This window comes from Lepisosteus platostomus, chromosome 11 (genome assembly GCF_059453375.1).
Source record: "Lepisosteus platostomus isolate fLepPlt1 chromosome 11, fLepPlt1.hap1, whole genome shotgun sequence".
Classification (NCBI taxonomy): Eukaryota; Metazoa; Chordata; class Actinopteri; order Semionotiformes; family Lepisosteidae; genus Lepisosteus; species Lepisosteus platostomus.
This window is the reverse complement of record NC_142621.1, coordinates 46,317,431-46,334,049: the sequence shown is the minus strand read 5'-3', so window position 1 is coordinate 46,334,049 and position 16,619 is coordinate 46,317,431.

The window sequence follows — 16,619 nt, the reverse complement described above, 5'->3', positions numbered from 1 at the left end:
ATTAATCCAGACCAACAATGCAGGGACTGGGGAGAAATCAAATACTGTAAAAGCAGCAGACTTGCACGGACACAAGGAGATGGGCTTCAGAAATTCCGAAGGGTCATAGTTACACAGCTGCAATGCACAGGGCGCTGAGAAGTTCATTCACAAAGTATGTAGAACCAGAAACACAGTCACCATTGATTACAGCGGTGTCAGTATCCTGGTAGGAACCCAAGGTCTACTGTTCTGAAAGATAAATGCAAGTTCTTGTCTGTCAATGCATTGTTCACTGTTGACGAGTTGCTCATGGGCTCTAATTGGGATCGCAAAAGCAAAGTTGTTTGAATGCAACGTGCACACAATTTTCAGGACACCTGCAGAATCTACCTAACAAAGCTCAGAATTAATGGGGGTGGTGTGGCAGTGTTACAGGTCCCAAAGGAGAGCTATTTCAGTCCTGGCTCCTACTTTCCTTCAACAGCCAACCATTCGTCTCCATTTCCTTGATGTGTTGTTCAAAGTTAATGAGTTTAATGTGCCCTGCGGTCTCTGCGAAGAGCTGCTGTCCCCCCTTTTTAAATCAACTTTCAGTATTGACAAGAGCCCTGAAAAACACCAGTGAAAGCAGGAAAATGTGGATCACTGCTCCACACACACATGCAAACACACACTCAGTAATCTACGGCACAGGGGTCACTGAGGCGAGTGTCTTTGATGGGGATGTAACAGTCATTATATCTCTGAGATGCTTTATTAGTTGTGCATACCTGTCCATGACCGAGAGAGATCTCACATCCCTGCTGCAGCCCCCGGAGCAGACTGCCCCCTCACCCTCACTCTGAGCATTACTGAGACAGCAGAGTTCCAGGAACAGCACGTCCTCCGTTGTGCACAGGCTTCTCCTGGCCGTTCTGCTTTTCTGTGATGGCTTTATAAAGCATAATAGGAATTTAGGATAATCCAAATGCACCGAAGATGAGGATAACTACCAATAATGTGGAACTCCGGCATAGAAGCGCCTGTGCCATCAGGAGTCAGATTTTTATAATAAGCCGTTTTTAGTGTAAATACCATCTTGCTCGCACATGCTCCTGTGCAAATTTCGAACTCTATATTAATAATTATGTTAAAACTTTCTTTAAACATTTGGATTGATTCATCAAGAATCTGCGAGCGCTTTCAGGACTATGCTTTTGAAATTTTAATGCTCCATTTCTATACCCCCCAGAAGATCTTCCTAGTTTATGGCGATGTCTTCGAAACGATTGGGCGAGATGCTGAAACTAATAAGGCACACAGGGCAGGGACACAGAAACTGGTTGGCCTTGACTAATACCTCATCTGAAAGGCGTGATTTCTGTCACAAGTCATTGTGCTCACTCCAGAGGGCTTTGACAAATATTTCCAGAGCTGGAAATGTGAATTATAATGGGACGTCTATATTAATTCATGTGCCGAATAAGCAATTCTTCCCCTAAATTAGGCGCACAGCTGTGGCTGTGGTCCCTTTGCAGCACCAGAGAGCAGAAGAAAACACAAAGACTCTGGCTCCACAGGGAAGAGAAGCGGTAGATGCTTACAGAATTGTTGTCCCCTCCTCCCCTTTTTAAAAGAGATATCAATCAATGATCATTTTCTGGATTCCCACCCCCAGTATAGATTTTCAGGTGCTTATCCACTCATCTGCACCACTATGACCTGCAGAGGGACAGCAAGGACACGCGTGTGCTCAGACCTGACACGCCCCTCTGTCAGAGCCACATCATCACACACCGCCGGCTCCCACCGAAGGCCAAGGAAAGCTCAGCCAACTGTTACTTATTTACTTGGATGATGCTTTTATTAGAAGGGGTATCTTATTGAATCTCATTCCAGTGTATTTTAAGAGCGCTGCATCTGGGATGTACTGTAAGATTAGATAACTTTATTAGCCAAATACAATTTCTTGCATTAGGAATTTGTCTTTTCACATACCCCAGCTTGCTCTCCATGAGACACACAGACAGGGAGAGAGGAGCTTGGGGTCAGAGCGCAGGGTCAGCCATTTATACAGCACCCCTTGAGCAGTTGGGGTTAAGGGCCTTGCTCAGGGGCCCAACAGAGTAGGAGTCCTCTGCCGGCCACAGGATTTGAACTGGCAACCTTCCTGAGCCACAGGCGCAGATCCTGAGCCACAGTGCCACCGCTCTGCCCATGAGAACCTTCTTCTTACAAGTCCTGACCTCCTGAGCCCTTCACCACAGCTGGTCATGCTTACCCAGCCCCCAGGAACCTTCGCCTCCTGTTTCTCCCCTTTTCATCCCCTCCCTGTCCAACACCAGCGCCTCAGCTTTTCCACTGGAGCAGTAATACTGTGCTGCTGCCCTGCTCTGCAGGCCTGCTGAATACCACTCGTCAGCCATAGCCATTTCAGAGCCTGGCCACCAGCACTGGTGTTCCTGCTGCAGCAACGCAGCTTGTGGGTCCTAGGTCTGATTCTAGATTCTGATTCAAATACAGTCCTGTCCATGAAAAAAAAGGGCAGACATCTAGAAACTGAAGATTTCCCTGCCCAAATCCAACTTCCCTTGAAATTCTTTTTTTATTTTCAGCAAAACCACCCCTGGCTTCTGTCCACCAGCCCCAGTGTTAAAATCTCTCCTCTGGCGTATTAATGGTAGGCACGTCAGGGGGACTTTAGATCTGGAGAAGAAGCCTCCATTTCTGCCTCATTCCCCTTTGCTTGCCTCCTGAACACACACATCTCTAACAAAGCAGTGCTTTCTGAACACAGCCGGCTACAGTTACTATCGGTTTCATATACAATAGGCTACAGTTTTGGCAGCACATATCCAAGCCGACACGCGTCACGCCTGCAGTGTTTAATTAGACAGTAAGAAACTGGTGTCAGTGTGGAGAGGAGGTGTCAGTGTCAGTGTGGAGAGGAGCCCAAGGGCCCATGACACCAGAACTCCCTGCCTCCCCGCCTGCCGGGATTAATCACCTGGCCCGAAGCTCAGCATCTCAGTCTCCTGCACATCTTTGCTGTTGATCTGCAGAACTCAGTCTCACCACCTACATGCTTGTATTACAGGGGGGTATTTTAGCCTTTGTCAGAGGGCAAATGAGAGAGCAAACTTACACGACAGCAACAGGCACTTCAGGTATGTATCAGGTCATCTCAGGAGGCTGGTCATACTGATCAGCCTCCTGAGCCTCTCACAGTCCCCTCTGCATGCCCCAGCATTTGCATCGATGTCACCAATTCTCCATGTGCACACACAAGTCATAAAAAAATAGGTGGAAATATTCTGCGTTTAGAAACTGAATCGCCCTTTCCTCCATCTTTGATTGTTTAACCCTAAACAGCCACCCTTAACTGGGGGCAGATGTATAGAAATGTTTATTTTAATGAGTAAATAAGAAGAAGAAACAAAATACAGCAATTTAGACAAGTCTTTGCATACTGTGCTTATTAAGAACATTCTTACAAATGACCTGTCAGGCAATTAGTTACTGGAATACCCCCAAAATATGATACCTTCACACGTTAGAATGCAGACTTGTTTGTTAACGTTATGGACGTTTAGCTATCCAAAATTAAGTAAATTAAAGTATACAGTATACAGTACAGTCCCACATTTCTAAAGAATGGCAACTAGGGTAGTATGAAAGCAAACACAACAAATGACTAGGCGCAGAAACTTTTTTCCTGGGGAAACAAATCCGTACCGGTCCCTCAACTGAGATGTGAGATCTGGTGCAGAGTGTCTCCTTTTCACCAGTCAAACTTTTATCAGTCACATTTTTACAATCACCTGTTTGCCAACCACGGTGACTCACTGATAGGTACCAGTGAACACACACTCATTCAGCGGCACAGATGGAAATAAACCAGCAAGGAGACTTTGCCAGGGCATAAACTGCAGAAAGGACCACAAAGGCAAGACAATGTTACTGTAACTCTTGGTGCTGTAGAATTGTAGAAAGAAGATCCCTTGTTCTTCAGAAGCATGCTCATCTGATTTAAAATGGATAGCTTTTAATTACCTGCTGAAGACAGAAGACCAAAGATCGCGGCGGTACTCTGTCCAGACTCATCCCTCTCCCTCTGATTCCTTTCAGCGGGTTAATGAATAATGCCCAAACAAACTGGGAAAGACGCAGAGCAGCCATTAATAAAACACTCCTTCTAATCTCATTTCCCCGCAGGAAAATCTAATCTTGTGAATTCATTCCACAAGTGCATTTGCATTTGTCTTAGTATGCTAGAAGCGTGTTTTATTCTCACACAGGGGAGGGGGCTCATCAGCACACCCGTAATGTAGGTGTGGACCTCGTCTGGCCTTTCGGGAGCCATCATCTCCAAGATGGAGTAACTCTCTTTGTTTTGCAGCTTGTCAGGACAAAGGGGGTTTCTGGAAAGCCGTGGCTGGTGCTTCATCCAGGTGGTGATTTTGCTACTGAAAATGCAATTCAGCACCTCTCCCTTTTCTCCCTCGATCTCAATATGATTATCAGCAGTGTGCACCGGACAAAGACACCCGAGGAAAGGACCTCATGATCCTCTTAATGCTGGACATTGGCGTATACGCCACCTTCTAAGAAAAACTTACTGCAAATGTTCCATCTCACTTCATTATTTTACAGCACCAAAAACACAAAACCTTTACAGAAAACCTTTAATCAATCGAAAAGCGTTCAACTAGGGCTTCACAAAACCATTTTTAGAAATTATAGAAAAACCTTCATATAGTCACATGTGTGCTATCCTTAGCGTGGTTGTAAACGTCCAGGGTGTAAATCAATTGGTTCCTTCGTAATTTTAATCATTTTTACCAACAAAACCACAAAACCATGGTATCAATCAAAAAAGGACAACCGGAGCTTTAAAGAAAACGTTTTTTTTTTTAAAAAACAATCAAGACGATCGATCACAAAATCACTTTTTATCTGATGATGCACTTCCAAACGTCCAAAATGCATCGATTAGGTAATCAATAAGCCAGCAAAATATATAAATATCCCATGTTTTTACCTTGTTCTTGTCACAAACAGTTCTTTCCGGGCCCTATGCAGACGACACGATCTGGAATTGTGAGGAAACACTTGGGAAAAAGTCATGCAGGAGGTAAGGAGACAGGGGGCGTGTCCAAGGGGAGCAGGTGTCCAGGGCGAGTGAGTCCGGGGCGAGCAATCCATGAGAAAATCCAAACGGGTATCCAAGACAGAAGAGTCAGTCCAAGGCCAGAAGATCCATCCAAGGGAATTAAAACCATGAACCAGGTCGGGACCGGCAGGGGGGGATCAGGAACAGAAGGTTAAAACCATGACGGAGCCAGACGCAGCAGGACCCGGGCTCACACGAAGCGGGATTCAATGAGGAGCCTCGAGTGACGTCTGCGTCTGGCTTTTAAGGAGGAACTGAAATAGGGGTAATGGGAGAGAACGAGTAGCGATCGTGACAGTTCTGAAGCATGATAAATATCCACAGAATATTACTTCTTCCTGTACCCACAATGACTGTACTCCAACACCACTACATACTGTACACGACATCTGAATGTAAGCCGAAATTGTACTTAAAACTGTATTAGTTACTTTAGCACTGTTTTTTCCTGTTGTATTCTTTCTCTGTTTGCGTATTTGCACAGTTTTGATGATCTGTTATGTTATTACACTGTTATTGTTATTATGTTACTGTCTATTGTCTTATCTTCTGTTCTATTTCTATACTGCACCTGAGTGACTAATGAGAAACTATACTATGCACCTGTGTAAACTTCAATAAAGTTGAATTGAGAAGTCTAGACTAGCTTATCTCCAGACCTGGAGGCTACTGAACGTTATTGATTTTGTAGTAAATGTTTGAAGCAGGACTGCCAGAAATAAGGCGATCTGATTGGTAAAAAGCGCCATCATTCATTGTATTTTCAGCCATTCAGAGCCCTTAGGGGGTGAGACTTCCTCAGGCTGCATTCCTCCTGCCTTTTAGCTGTCAATCATTGACTCAGAAGGGGTAATCAATCAGTTTGTTTAATACGGTTCTTATCAGTGCTCCTTTTTTTCACACCAGAAGGCAACTCTGAGGTTTTTTTTCATTGCATAACAGCAAATAAAGGCTTTCTAGCAGTGTCTAAAGGTTTTTATAGCAATTGCAATGGTTTTTATTGTTATTATTTTCGATGTTTTTATGATTTTTTATTATATGCATGAAATTTCATTCCAGGTCAAGTCTTTACAAAACATTATGTCGAATTTTTTCTAATTGATCAATGTGTCCCAGATTTTTATCCAAACTAGTAGTCACCTTGAACAAGGTTTTCAAATAATTCCCACGACATTCACAGGCCTAGGATGGAAAATTCTGACCTCTGAAGACCAAAACAACATTTCCACCTGCTGTTTTTTGGGGTTTTATTTTCATCTGTTTATCTGCTGAGTGGACACATTAAGAAATATAAGAAATTTGACTGTTCACACTCAAAGCCAAGGGGGTTAGCTTCAATTTAAGACCTGAACCAGGCTCCTGCTACAGTATGTTCTGCTGCAGCGATATAACAAAATGTTTAAGGGGTGGAAATTCCAGGCAGACATTGGCTAAATGTTCCATAGTGGACAACCTTCTTCTTTTATGGTCAACATAATCTGAGAATCACTGTTAACACAACCTCCATTTAGAATAAAACAGCATTTTCTATGTGCTGGCCACGACAAAAAAAGACAGGAGCCTATGCGGTACTAGCCAAAGATTGAGGAGAGAAAACAAAAGATTGAGCAGAGCAGAAGCTGGGTTTACTTAGCCAAGTCGCGTAGCCAACAATCACGGTCAAGAGCAAGCATGGGTCAAGTAGGGAGATACACGAGACGATGGGTTTCTAGGCATTGTAGTTTTGAGAAGGGAGCTCGGTGAGGTTTAACTCAATACTAAGTGCAGGTGAGGAACGCTTAAGGAGTGGGTTGCTGGGAGGCATGGTGCAGGACGAGGGACGTGGCTGGGTAATAAGTTGTGTGTCGGCGTTTGTGAGAAATAGTCTGGACTCGTGTCTGATCAGTGAGATCCGTGACAGATCAGACGTGACATAAGCACGGTTACAAACGAGAAGAGGCCAACCAGCCCATTCAGAAGCCAGTTATTAACTGAGCCCGGGGTCTCATTCAGCCGTTCCTTGAAACAGGCTCTCGGTATGGGCATCAATAACATGCTCGGGTAGCTTGTTCCAGACTCCCACAACCCGTTGTGTAAAGATGAAGTACCTCACGATTTTGCTTTTTCGTCAAAAGTCAAATATTTTGAATAGTTTTCCGAAACTTAATGTTTTATACAGTCGCTGACATTCTTTCAGGAGCAAAGTTGTGCTGTATGGGATTTGTTATTATCAAAACCAGACAAAATCAAATACATGTATCTAGTATATATCTCTGGGCTGCCACACTGTAAGCCAGCATGTGCAGTATTCTGATTTCTACATCTGGCACAGCTCAGATCCTGCCACCTCCACTTCTTCAAGTGATACCCCAGACAATATGGACTTTAGCATTTTAATGTAGAGGCTTCAAACTCTACTAGCAAAAGACAAGCTCGTTCTCGAGAGACTCAGAATCAGTTTACCTCTCCATAGCAGCTGGTGACAGCTAACCCTTCACTTCCCAAAATACATGAGCATCTGTTTTAAGTCCACTCTTTCACCTGATGCCAGAGATGTCATTTAACTGCTGTTCCGTCTGCCTCAACAGCATGCACTACAGCGCCCACCAGTGGACTGAAAACATGGTTGATTTGTTATCTGCGAGAGTGACAAGATTCGTTTTTTAAAATGGTTATTTTTGACTTGATTATTCTTTCAGTGGATGGGTTTATCCTAGTTTTGTGTAACAGCATTAAAATTTAAGTAAGGTGTGTTTGAATTATATTTAAAAAAAAGGTCCAGACCTTTCTTCAAACCATTAACAAAATCCAGATCCAATGTTACTTCTTAGGTGCAGGTTGTGTCAAAATTTCACATTTGTGTATGACCTTGAGTTGCAAACAGGGTATTGATTTTAGAGTCTGTGAATCTTCTAGTGTGTACAGAAAACAAAACCTCGACAGCACGAATGCCATTCATTGCACAGATTAAGTGACAGCAAGCACAGCTTAGAAAAGCTTTGAAGAAAAAAAAACGAATTAAGCCTATAATGGTTAAATGGAGCTCATTCTGAAGTCTTAAATAGGCCAATTAGACCCCAGACAATCAATAGCCATTGTACAGTGAGAAAAGGGAAGGTGGCTGCATGTCTGGAATTGTAAATCTTAGAAGATGCCTTCACAATAGGTCAGCTCCCACAGCTTTCTGAATAACACTCAGTCAAAGAAACAAAGAACAGAAAACTCAAAATGCTGAGACAGTGATGGATTTAAGCAGCAGCTTCTCCAGCAATAAGCAGTGCAAGTGATGTGTATTCGTTGGACCTGTGGATTCTCCACTGCCTTCACACAGCGAAGTCCTGAGCCCACTGCTGTCTTTCTCTGTTGCTGGCATTTCTACTGAAGGGTAGACAGTCATGCACTGTTCTGTCGTTAATGCAGTTCATTAATTAGCTAATTGGTTGAATGCATTTATATTGCATTTTTCATTCCAAAGGGTGCTGTCTGGGACGGATTCCTCATGTGCGTAGAGCTCACAGTTTCCTGACTGTAGCCCATCTTGGCAAGAAAGCCTCTCTTATCTCTACAGTGCACTGCTATTAAAAGCTTGCAGAAACAGTACTGCATGCTATTGAAAAAACCGTATGAGCCCAAGCGATTTTGCTTTCTCACAGATAAGGCTAAAATTAAATCCTTTTAAATTTAGAGTTTGCATTACAATTATTGTTTTTTTTCACAAATGTTTGTGTTTCCTGAAAACTGAAGTAGGGCAAATGATCCCAATCTACAGTATTGTACTGAAAAGCCAGCTCAGGCCTCTACGGCAGTGTGCTCAACATCCCTTATACTGGTCTCCACAGGGCTTTAAGACAAGATGATAGGAATGCTGAGATGATCTCATTAGGCTACATGGGGCTTACCGGATGGTCTCAAGCAATTATGGTTTTATTGTTGCCAACTGCAACTGAATCCTGAGACGCCATCGGATTTTTTTCTTTCACAAAAACATTGGTTACAAAGCAAAAATTGTTCAAAGAAGAGTTGAGGCAAATGTTACATGCAGGGTGTTACAGTATGTAGCAACATTGCTAACTGCAAAACTGCTTGAAGTGCATGGTGTTTGCTTAAAACAAATGGGTCAGATGGAGGCAGCATGTGTCACAGACGTCCAAAGGGACTAACCGTGGGGAGCAGGAGAGCGGAAAAAGACCCATATGCGTAGCGGCGAGACGGGAAAAAGGCCCGGGCTCATTAGTGCAAAGAGTTCAGGAATGCCGTATAGAAACCTATGCCCTCAGGGAGTGGACGTGGGGCGCCCTGGTGCTAGGCGGGTCTCAGGACATCCGAACGTCAATGCTGAGCCAGGACAGAGTGCAAGACCCGGAAATATATAGCCCAAGGGAAAGAGAGGGACAGGAACGACAGCAGACCGGAAACTAGGGACAGGACAGAGAAGGAGCGCCCTCTGGCTGCAGAGGGCGTGACAGCATGGGAGAGCTGGGGACAGACAAGCGCCTGACGCAGTGTGCAGTCAGATTCGCAACGACCAAGGGGTCTCCTTGCATTTTTGAAACTTTCTTGTACACTAAATGGAAGCTCAGGAGGGATAACAAGTCAATCTCTCACAGACGCACTTAATCACCACCATCACCAAACCAGCCATATGACCTGAGCTCACATGGCACTTGGCTCAAGCACCCTGCCTGCACCTGCCTCCTGGTTCGCGATCGTAAACCCCTCCTCTTAAGGACGCTCCAGCCTTTCCCTGGAGCGGAGCATCTCCTGCACCTGCCTCTGCTTCCTGCCCCCGTCCTATAAAAGCCAGACGTTCCTGCCAACCTGGGCTCAGCTTTGGAAGACGGACGCCCGGAAGCCCGCCTACCCGAGAGTCCAGGAGCGACTCGACGGCACAGGCTTCACAACGGCGTCCTGACCATCTGGGTCCGGGACTGGGAGCGCCTGGCCCCGTAACCCCCTTTTATTCCCCCCGACCCTTCGCCGGATCCCGCTCCGGCATTTGACTTCGTTCGTCTGTGTCAGGATGGATCACCTGGCTTTGGACATTGGCTTTCCCAGGATATTCTAACGGACTCCCTTGGACTTGTTTGCCCCGGACGCCCCCCTCCCCCCCGAGCACCAGCGCACCTTGGACATGCCCCCTGTTATTCTTCCAGCCCCTATCCTAGTCTTTTGTCCTTGTGTTTTCTCACTCCCTTCCGGTTTGTGCTGTCTGCACAGGGTCCTGAAAGACGCTTCGTCACACTTGGTTCACTGGCCTCCTCGTCCTGTGGCCAGGAGGCTGCTCCCTAACCGAGCAGGTTAAACTTTTCTCACCAAGCATTCCAAGCATTCACAAAGCGTCCAGTGCTTGGATGGTGCTGTCCCTAGTGGACGAAGGGTTAGCAGTGTACATTTCGATGGCACTCTGTAGTTTTATCGTGGTTTTACCGTGCATTCACTTTTCTTTGCCTGGGTGTCCCCATGTTTTAGCATCACTGTCAATGCTTCCCCATGCCGTTTCCACGGGTAATTTTACTCTGCTTTTGCCACTGTAAACGTCTTGTGTCATACCACATCTATAACTGCCAAATCGAGACGTCAGATTTATTTAAGCCGTCGTGTTTCAGCGCGTTTCCAGTCTGAACGCTTTAATAACCTCCAGCGCGCTCTTTTGTGCCCTCCACCTCCCTGGTGCATGCTTTGCTGAATACAGGTTTGCAGGCTTGGAAGACCAAGGCTCACCAGTCCATGTGCCCATTTCCAATCACTCAGTGCAGTGGGCCAGACGCCCGCTCCGCCTTGTGGAGCCCCAGCGGCAGGAGTGAAGAGTGATGGGACCTGCTGGGGGTTGTTACATGGGCCCCTGCACCCAATCCGTCACTGCCCAGCCACGCTCCTCTGCACCAGGGAGTCTTCTTGCTCTGCCTGCCCCGTGGGAGAATTCAATTTAAGCAAAGGTCCCGGTCGGTCCAGAAGGTTTTCCAGATCTCTTTACACGCTCGGGAGCTTAATGATTGTAACGAAAGGTAAAAGCCATCTCATTAAGCCTTAACTGGACTGCCGCAACCTGTTTCCTCTGGACGGCTGGAGCTTGTGCCTGTGTTCGGCACTGTAGCCAAAAATGTAATTTGGTGGACCCTATGAAAAAAATGGATTAATCTCACACCGTGAGTGAGAGAGAGCAAAGAGAGATGGAGAAAAGAGCCAGATGTACTTAGCCAAATAGAGGGATCAAGAACTGTAGTCTAAGGGCAGTCGCAGGTCAGGAACCTGGAGGATCAGAAGTCGAAAAGCGAGAGACGGAAGCTCCCCTGGTGAAACCAATACTGGGCGTTGTGGTGATGGTAGTGAGCCCTTGAGTAGACTGGGAAGGAGACGGTCGGTGAAGAGCGAAAGGTGCAATTGGATGATCAGTCAATATGTCGGCGAATGTTCGTCTGGCTGTCGTGAGAATGCGTTGTGTTTGGGGGAATGTGTGATCGGGCAGCAGCCCGGCATCAAGCAGGTGTGTGGTGGCGCTGCAGCGGGTGTGCAAGCCGGCTGGAGCTGCCGCCTGGTCTCCTATTCTGCTGACCCTCGCGTTGGTAATAATACTGTCCTCCAGCCAGCAAGGCAGCCACAGCCAGAAGTGCCTCTGATTCAAAGCTGCAGGGCAGGACCAGGGCGCTCGGACTGCAGACCAGCTGGGAAGGTCCAGACAGCATGGGCTCACTCGGCTGTGCACCTCCTGGCATCAGGGCTGGATGTGCCGGCTGGATCGTGGCTTTCCCGGCACGTGGGGAGTGAGATAGTCTTGTGCACAAAGTTCTGATGGAGCATGTGGAGATATACGTGTGTTTCCCAAGGGACTGCTCAGTCAGTTCAGAACTGGTGTAAAAGCCACCCTGCAAAAACCTGCAGGTGAAAAATGAGGTGCAATATGCGTGTGGCATTGACTGAAGTTTAATAAGGTATTCTCTAATGTGACAGCTGCTTGCATAAAGAGTAGCAAAGTGGATTGTTATGCAAGCCAGTGTTAACACAGGAGTGAGGGGATTGCTGACAGAGGCTGGCCTGTGCTGGGGTCATTCTTGCTGTGGAGTTTAACTCACCCATTCCTGATCCTGAGAGCTACAGATTTGCAGAGGTTTCTTTTGAAAGTTACAGGCCGAGCAGGACTCAATGCAGCACACGCTGAATCGACAAGAGGGAAACAAATGCTTGCAACTGTGGGAGGAAACCTAAAGGCAGTGAACAGTGTCTCAACACAGGACACCGGGAGAGTAACTTGTTTAAGAATCCAATTTAGTTTCTTTGTTTTAAGAAGGTAGGTGCACTGACAACTGTATAACTGTATGCTTCCTTTCCTTCCAGGGCAACTCTCTCAGTATTCTCCTCTGCATATCACACAACACAGCAAATTAACTGGTAATAAATTACCAAAAAGAAAAAAAAAACAGAATTACATTTGTAGGAGCAAAGGGCAAAATCAATGTAGAAACCGAGAGGTTTAATTAATCACATAATTAAACATGCAATTAGGTTACCTTTGACTGTGCACATGCATTGAAGATGGATGAAATTCGACATCACATGCTCCTCAAAATGAACAAAAATGAAATGTTTATTGGGTGCTAATTATGTGCTTGAATACATACTGTATGAAATGGCAAGAAGTACTGTAGTTAAACATCAATATAAAAAAATTATACTCTGGTTAATACTTGCACAACAGACTTAATAACTCTGACATTTTCAGTCTCATTGGTTCCACTATGTAAAAGTCACCAGCACAATCAGTCTCCTCAGATATCAGATCTAATGAGGTGGTCTTGTTCCTACTATATGATATAAGAAGGCATCCAAGCACTTGATTTTATCCCTAAACAGCAATCATTTGGTGGTTCAAGCAGAAAGTGTTTTTCTGAAGAACTGTTAGCACTTTAATTTATGTTTATCTAATTTCCACAGCAATGTGATGATGGATCACTGTATAACCCAGTGCTTTCTGCGCCCTGACTGCATCTACTTTGCCTCCAGGTATCTGGACTCACTATGCAGAGGCACAGCCATGTGAATATAATTGAAAACTCTTCCTTGACATAATGCTATAACATTTAATAGCTACTAGGCAAGTAAATATTCTAAATGAATAGTGATTAGGTGTTTAAGGAATCAGCATCCTGAACTGGTTAATTTAGAAGAATCAGAACATTTAACTAGTTTGCAGAATCTGATGAAATCTTGTTATCTTGATCAATCTCCTTGAAGTAAAGCAAGGATTCTCCTGTTGCATTGTGGCTGACGTTCATCCTGGCTCTGCATCTGGTTTCCGCACCGTGCGAGTCCGGGACCTGGAAGCGCCTGGTTCCATTAAGGTTTTAATCTCTGTTCCCGTTCCTGTTCCCTGTCCGCCGGATCCGACCCGGTTCATGGTTTTAATTCCTTGTTTGGATGGATCTCCTGGCTATGGACTTACTCTTGTGTTTTTGGATACCCTCTATGGATTACTTCTGGATTGTTTGCCTCGGCCACACCTCCCCCGTGCACCAGCGCACCTTGGACACGCCCCCCTGTTTTCAGCCCCGTATTCCTGCATGACGTTTTCCTAGTGTTTCCCCACTTCTTCGGATTGTGTCGTCCGCATACGGTCCGGAAAGAACTGTTCGTTACAGTGGGACAGTTCAACTAAAGCAAAGCAAGACCCACAAGAACAAACAGAGACCAGCCAGCGGAAGTGCTGGCAAGGACTTGTCCTTAATATGTACAGTAGTGCATTCTAAACACAACTAATTATTTTAAACTGAATATTTCCCTGCTGTCTCCATCATTTGCTGGTGGTCATACTATACTGCATATATATCATTAATATTTCATGTCGACATTGATTGAAGTGCACATGTGTCTTGTAAATGTACACAAACGGCCATCTGGCAGGCTGAGATCCTCATGGAAAAAAACAATGCTAAAGCAAACAGCTCTAGGCTGAGAAGGAAAACACAAATATTGGGATTAGACTGGAATGTAAATGCAATTTGCTGTTCAGGATCTGTGAGACGGAAACAAGGGGAGACACTTTCTCAGAGTAGTGAATTAAGATATGAATTGGGTTTAATTTGTCACTTTAGAGAATTCTAGTAATTGTTGAATCTTAGGTTTCCTAAAAGTACTGTATTCCAATTGACTCAGGTTAATTAGTACTCGGACACTGAAGATGAATGTGTGCAATTATCTTAGCTCTCCTTGCTGTCGGAGCCCAGACTGCGGCCACGCCAGGCCAGGTTGAAGGGGCAAGCTGAGTGAGTTTCTTCTGCCTACACTGTGACCTACTGGATCGTTAATGAGCCGCTACAGCACCAACACTCGGAAAAGTTGACAAAATACGCCTGCGGCACATCTCGGCTCCCGGCTCACTCACGGACGGTGACCCCTCAGTGGCTGAAGGAGGCTGGTCTCAAGGGAACAGATGGGGGTAACACTGCCTTGGTCACCCCAGGGATGAGTGTGAGAGGAGTTTTCTCCTCTCTGGGAGGAGCAGAGTGTGGTGCATGAGGGCAAAATGTCTGCTTCTTTGTTTTACAGGAAGCGGCACAGACACTCAGACCCTAACCATCAAATTTCGGGCCTAGTTCTGTTTTTCTCTTCCAAGTAGAGGGATTCTGGCTTTATAAGGAACAACGCTACGATATCAGTTCCTCACCAAAAACTGCTACTCAAGACAGAGGGTGCTGCTGAAGGGCTTCTTCTTGAAGTTTCTCCTTAGCAGTCCTATGATGGGTCAGTGGTGCATTAGGAACTGAATCAAAGTCTATACAATATCTCTCTCCGGCTGAAACTGCAAGGACAATGGTAAATCCTACTCTGGGTGGATTGACTGGAATCCTGAGCTACATATTGATTTCAGGGGATAAGCGTGGCTCAGACTTATTTAGAACAAATCACTTTCTGTCTTACCATTATGATATTGGACAGGCTGGGAATGATAATGGGAACGCTAGGCTCTGCACTGCTCATCAGCGTGAGGACCCTTCGGGCTAACTGCAAATGAAATAAAGCACAATGTAGGACTCGGAGAACAATCTCTAACATGGCAGTGTTCTTAAAGGTGCAGCACAGTTATTGAGTTTTGTGACATCAATAAAACCCCAGCACTGAGAATTGTATGACAGGTTAAAGTTGTTTTAGACATTTTTAGACATTTCATTCTTGTTTATAGTTCATTCAATAACAAGCTTCACAATCATGAATCTACTATCGTAGCTGATTCCATATTAATGACATTCAAAGTTTCCAGAAAACATATTGTAGCTCTTCAACCCAAGAAGGGTTTCAGCTCAGATCTTTCTATCAGTCCATCTAGCTATGACCTTCAGAGCAATGTTTGATTGGATTGATCACAGCAGCCCAGGAGAAAGACAAACTCAAACTCTTACTAGCCACCTGCCCACCCCAGTGCAAATACGAGAGATCAGACTTTCCTTCTAAACAATCAATACCCAGCGCCCCAGCCTCCAACAGCCCATCAGCTTACCTGACAGGGGCTTCAATCCTCCTCATCCTCACCATCAGATGAAGTATGAACTTTAATTCCACCCCATCAATTGGAAAAACATCTTAATGCATATTGTTGTCTAAGTAGTCCTTTGTATCTCCTGCATTCATTCTTATTTCAGAAAGAAATGAGAACATGATGATGTTAATCAGCCTTGGAAACTGCAAGCACATTTTGTCAGCTCTTTGCTGTACTGAATAATTTTCATTGCCATCCTCCCTTTCGGTGCAATTTTCTCCATTAGGGATCTGACCTACAGCAAATGCTGGACTGGGGGTTTTTGAGCATGCTTTCAGAGGTTATATGAACACTCTGCAACTAAAAAAACAGTCTTTCTTCTTCTTCAAAGCTAATTGTTGTGGAGCCAAATAAAAGCCAGGCTTTTATTTTCAAGCAGTGACTGCTGTGTCTTTAAAACAAGTGTTCCGCCTCAGAGATGAGATCAAAGTGGTAGTAGTGTAGGTGTCTGATGGAACTGGAGTTCTACCAACAAAGCCACAGTAAATGATAAATTTAGACTGCCAAGGATTATTTTGTCTGTTCTTTCAGAAGTCCACAGTTGGGTTTCATGCAGTTGTCTGGTACAGAATATTTCTTAGCCAGTAAACAGGGGGTATCTGGCTCAAGGATCATCACTGGCCTCTGTTCTGATGCTCTGGTTCATTCTCAGTTCATTTCTTTCTTTCTAAATCCAAAGCCATGACTGCACTGAGAGGCAAGCCCTTCATTGCAATGAATAGGGAACTAGACCAGCAGGACTTGATTGGCTTGAAACCAACTGAGCGAGAAGCGAACCCCTGAGAAAAAAAAGAGTCTTTCCCAAGAAAAAAACCAGACTGCCAGTTATTTTTCGTATTCATTGCCCTGCCCTTTGGAAACAACAGTTTGACTCTGTGACTCTGGAATCAACACAGGAAGGTTGAAGAACATTGCTCACCCTGATCATTAATCATTCCCCAGAGGGTTATCCTCCCAGCACCCACAGCAGGGTCGGGC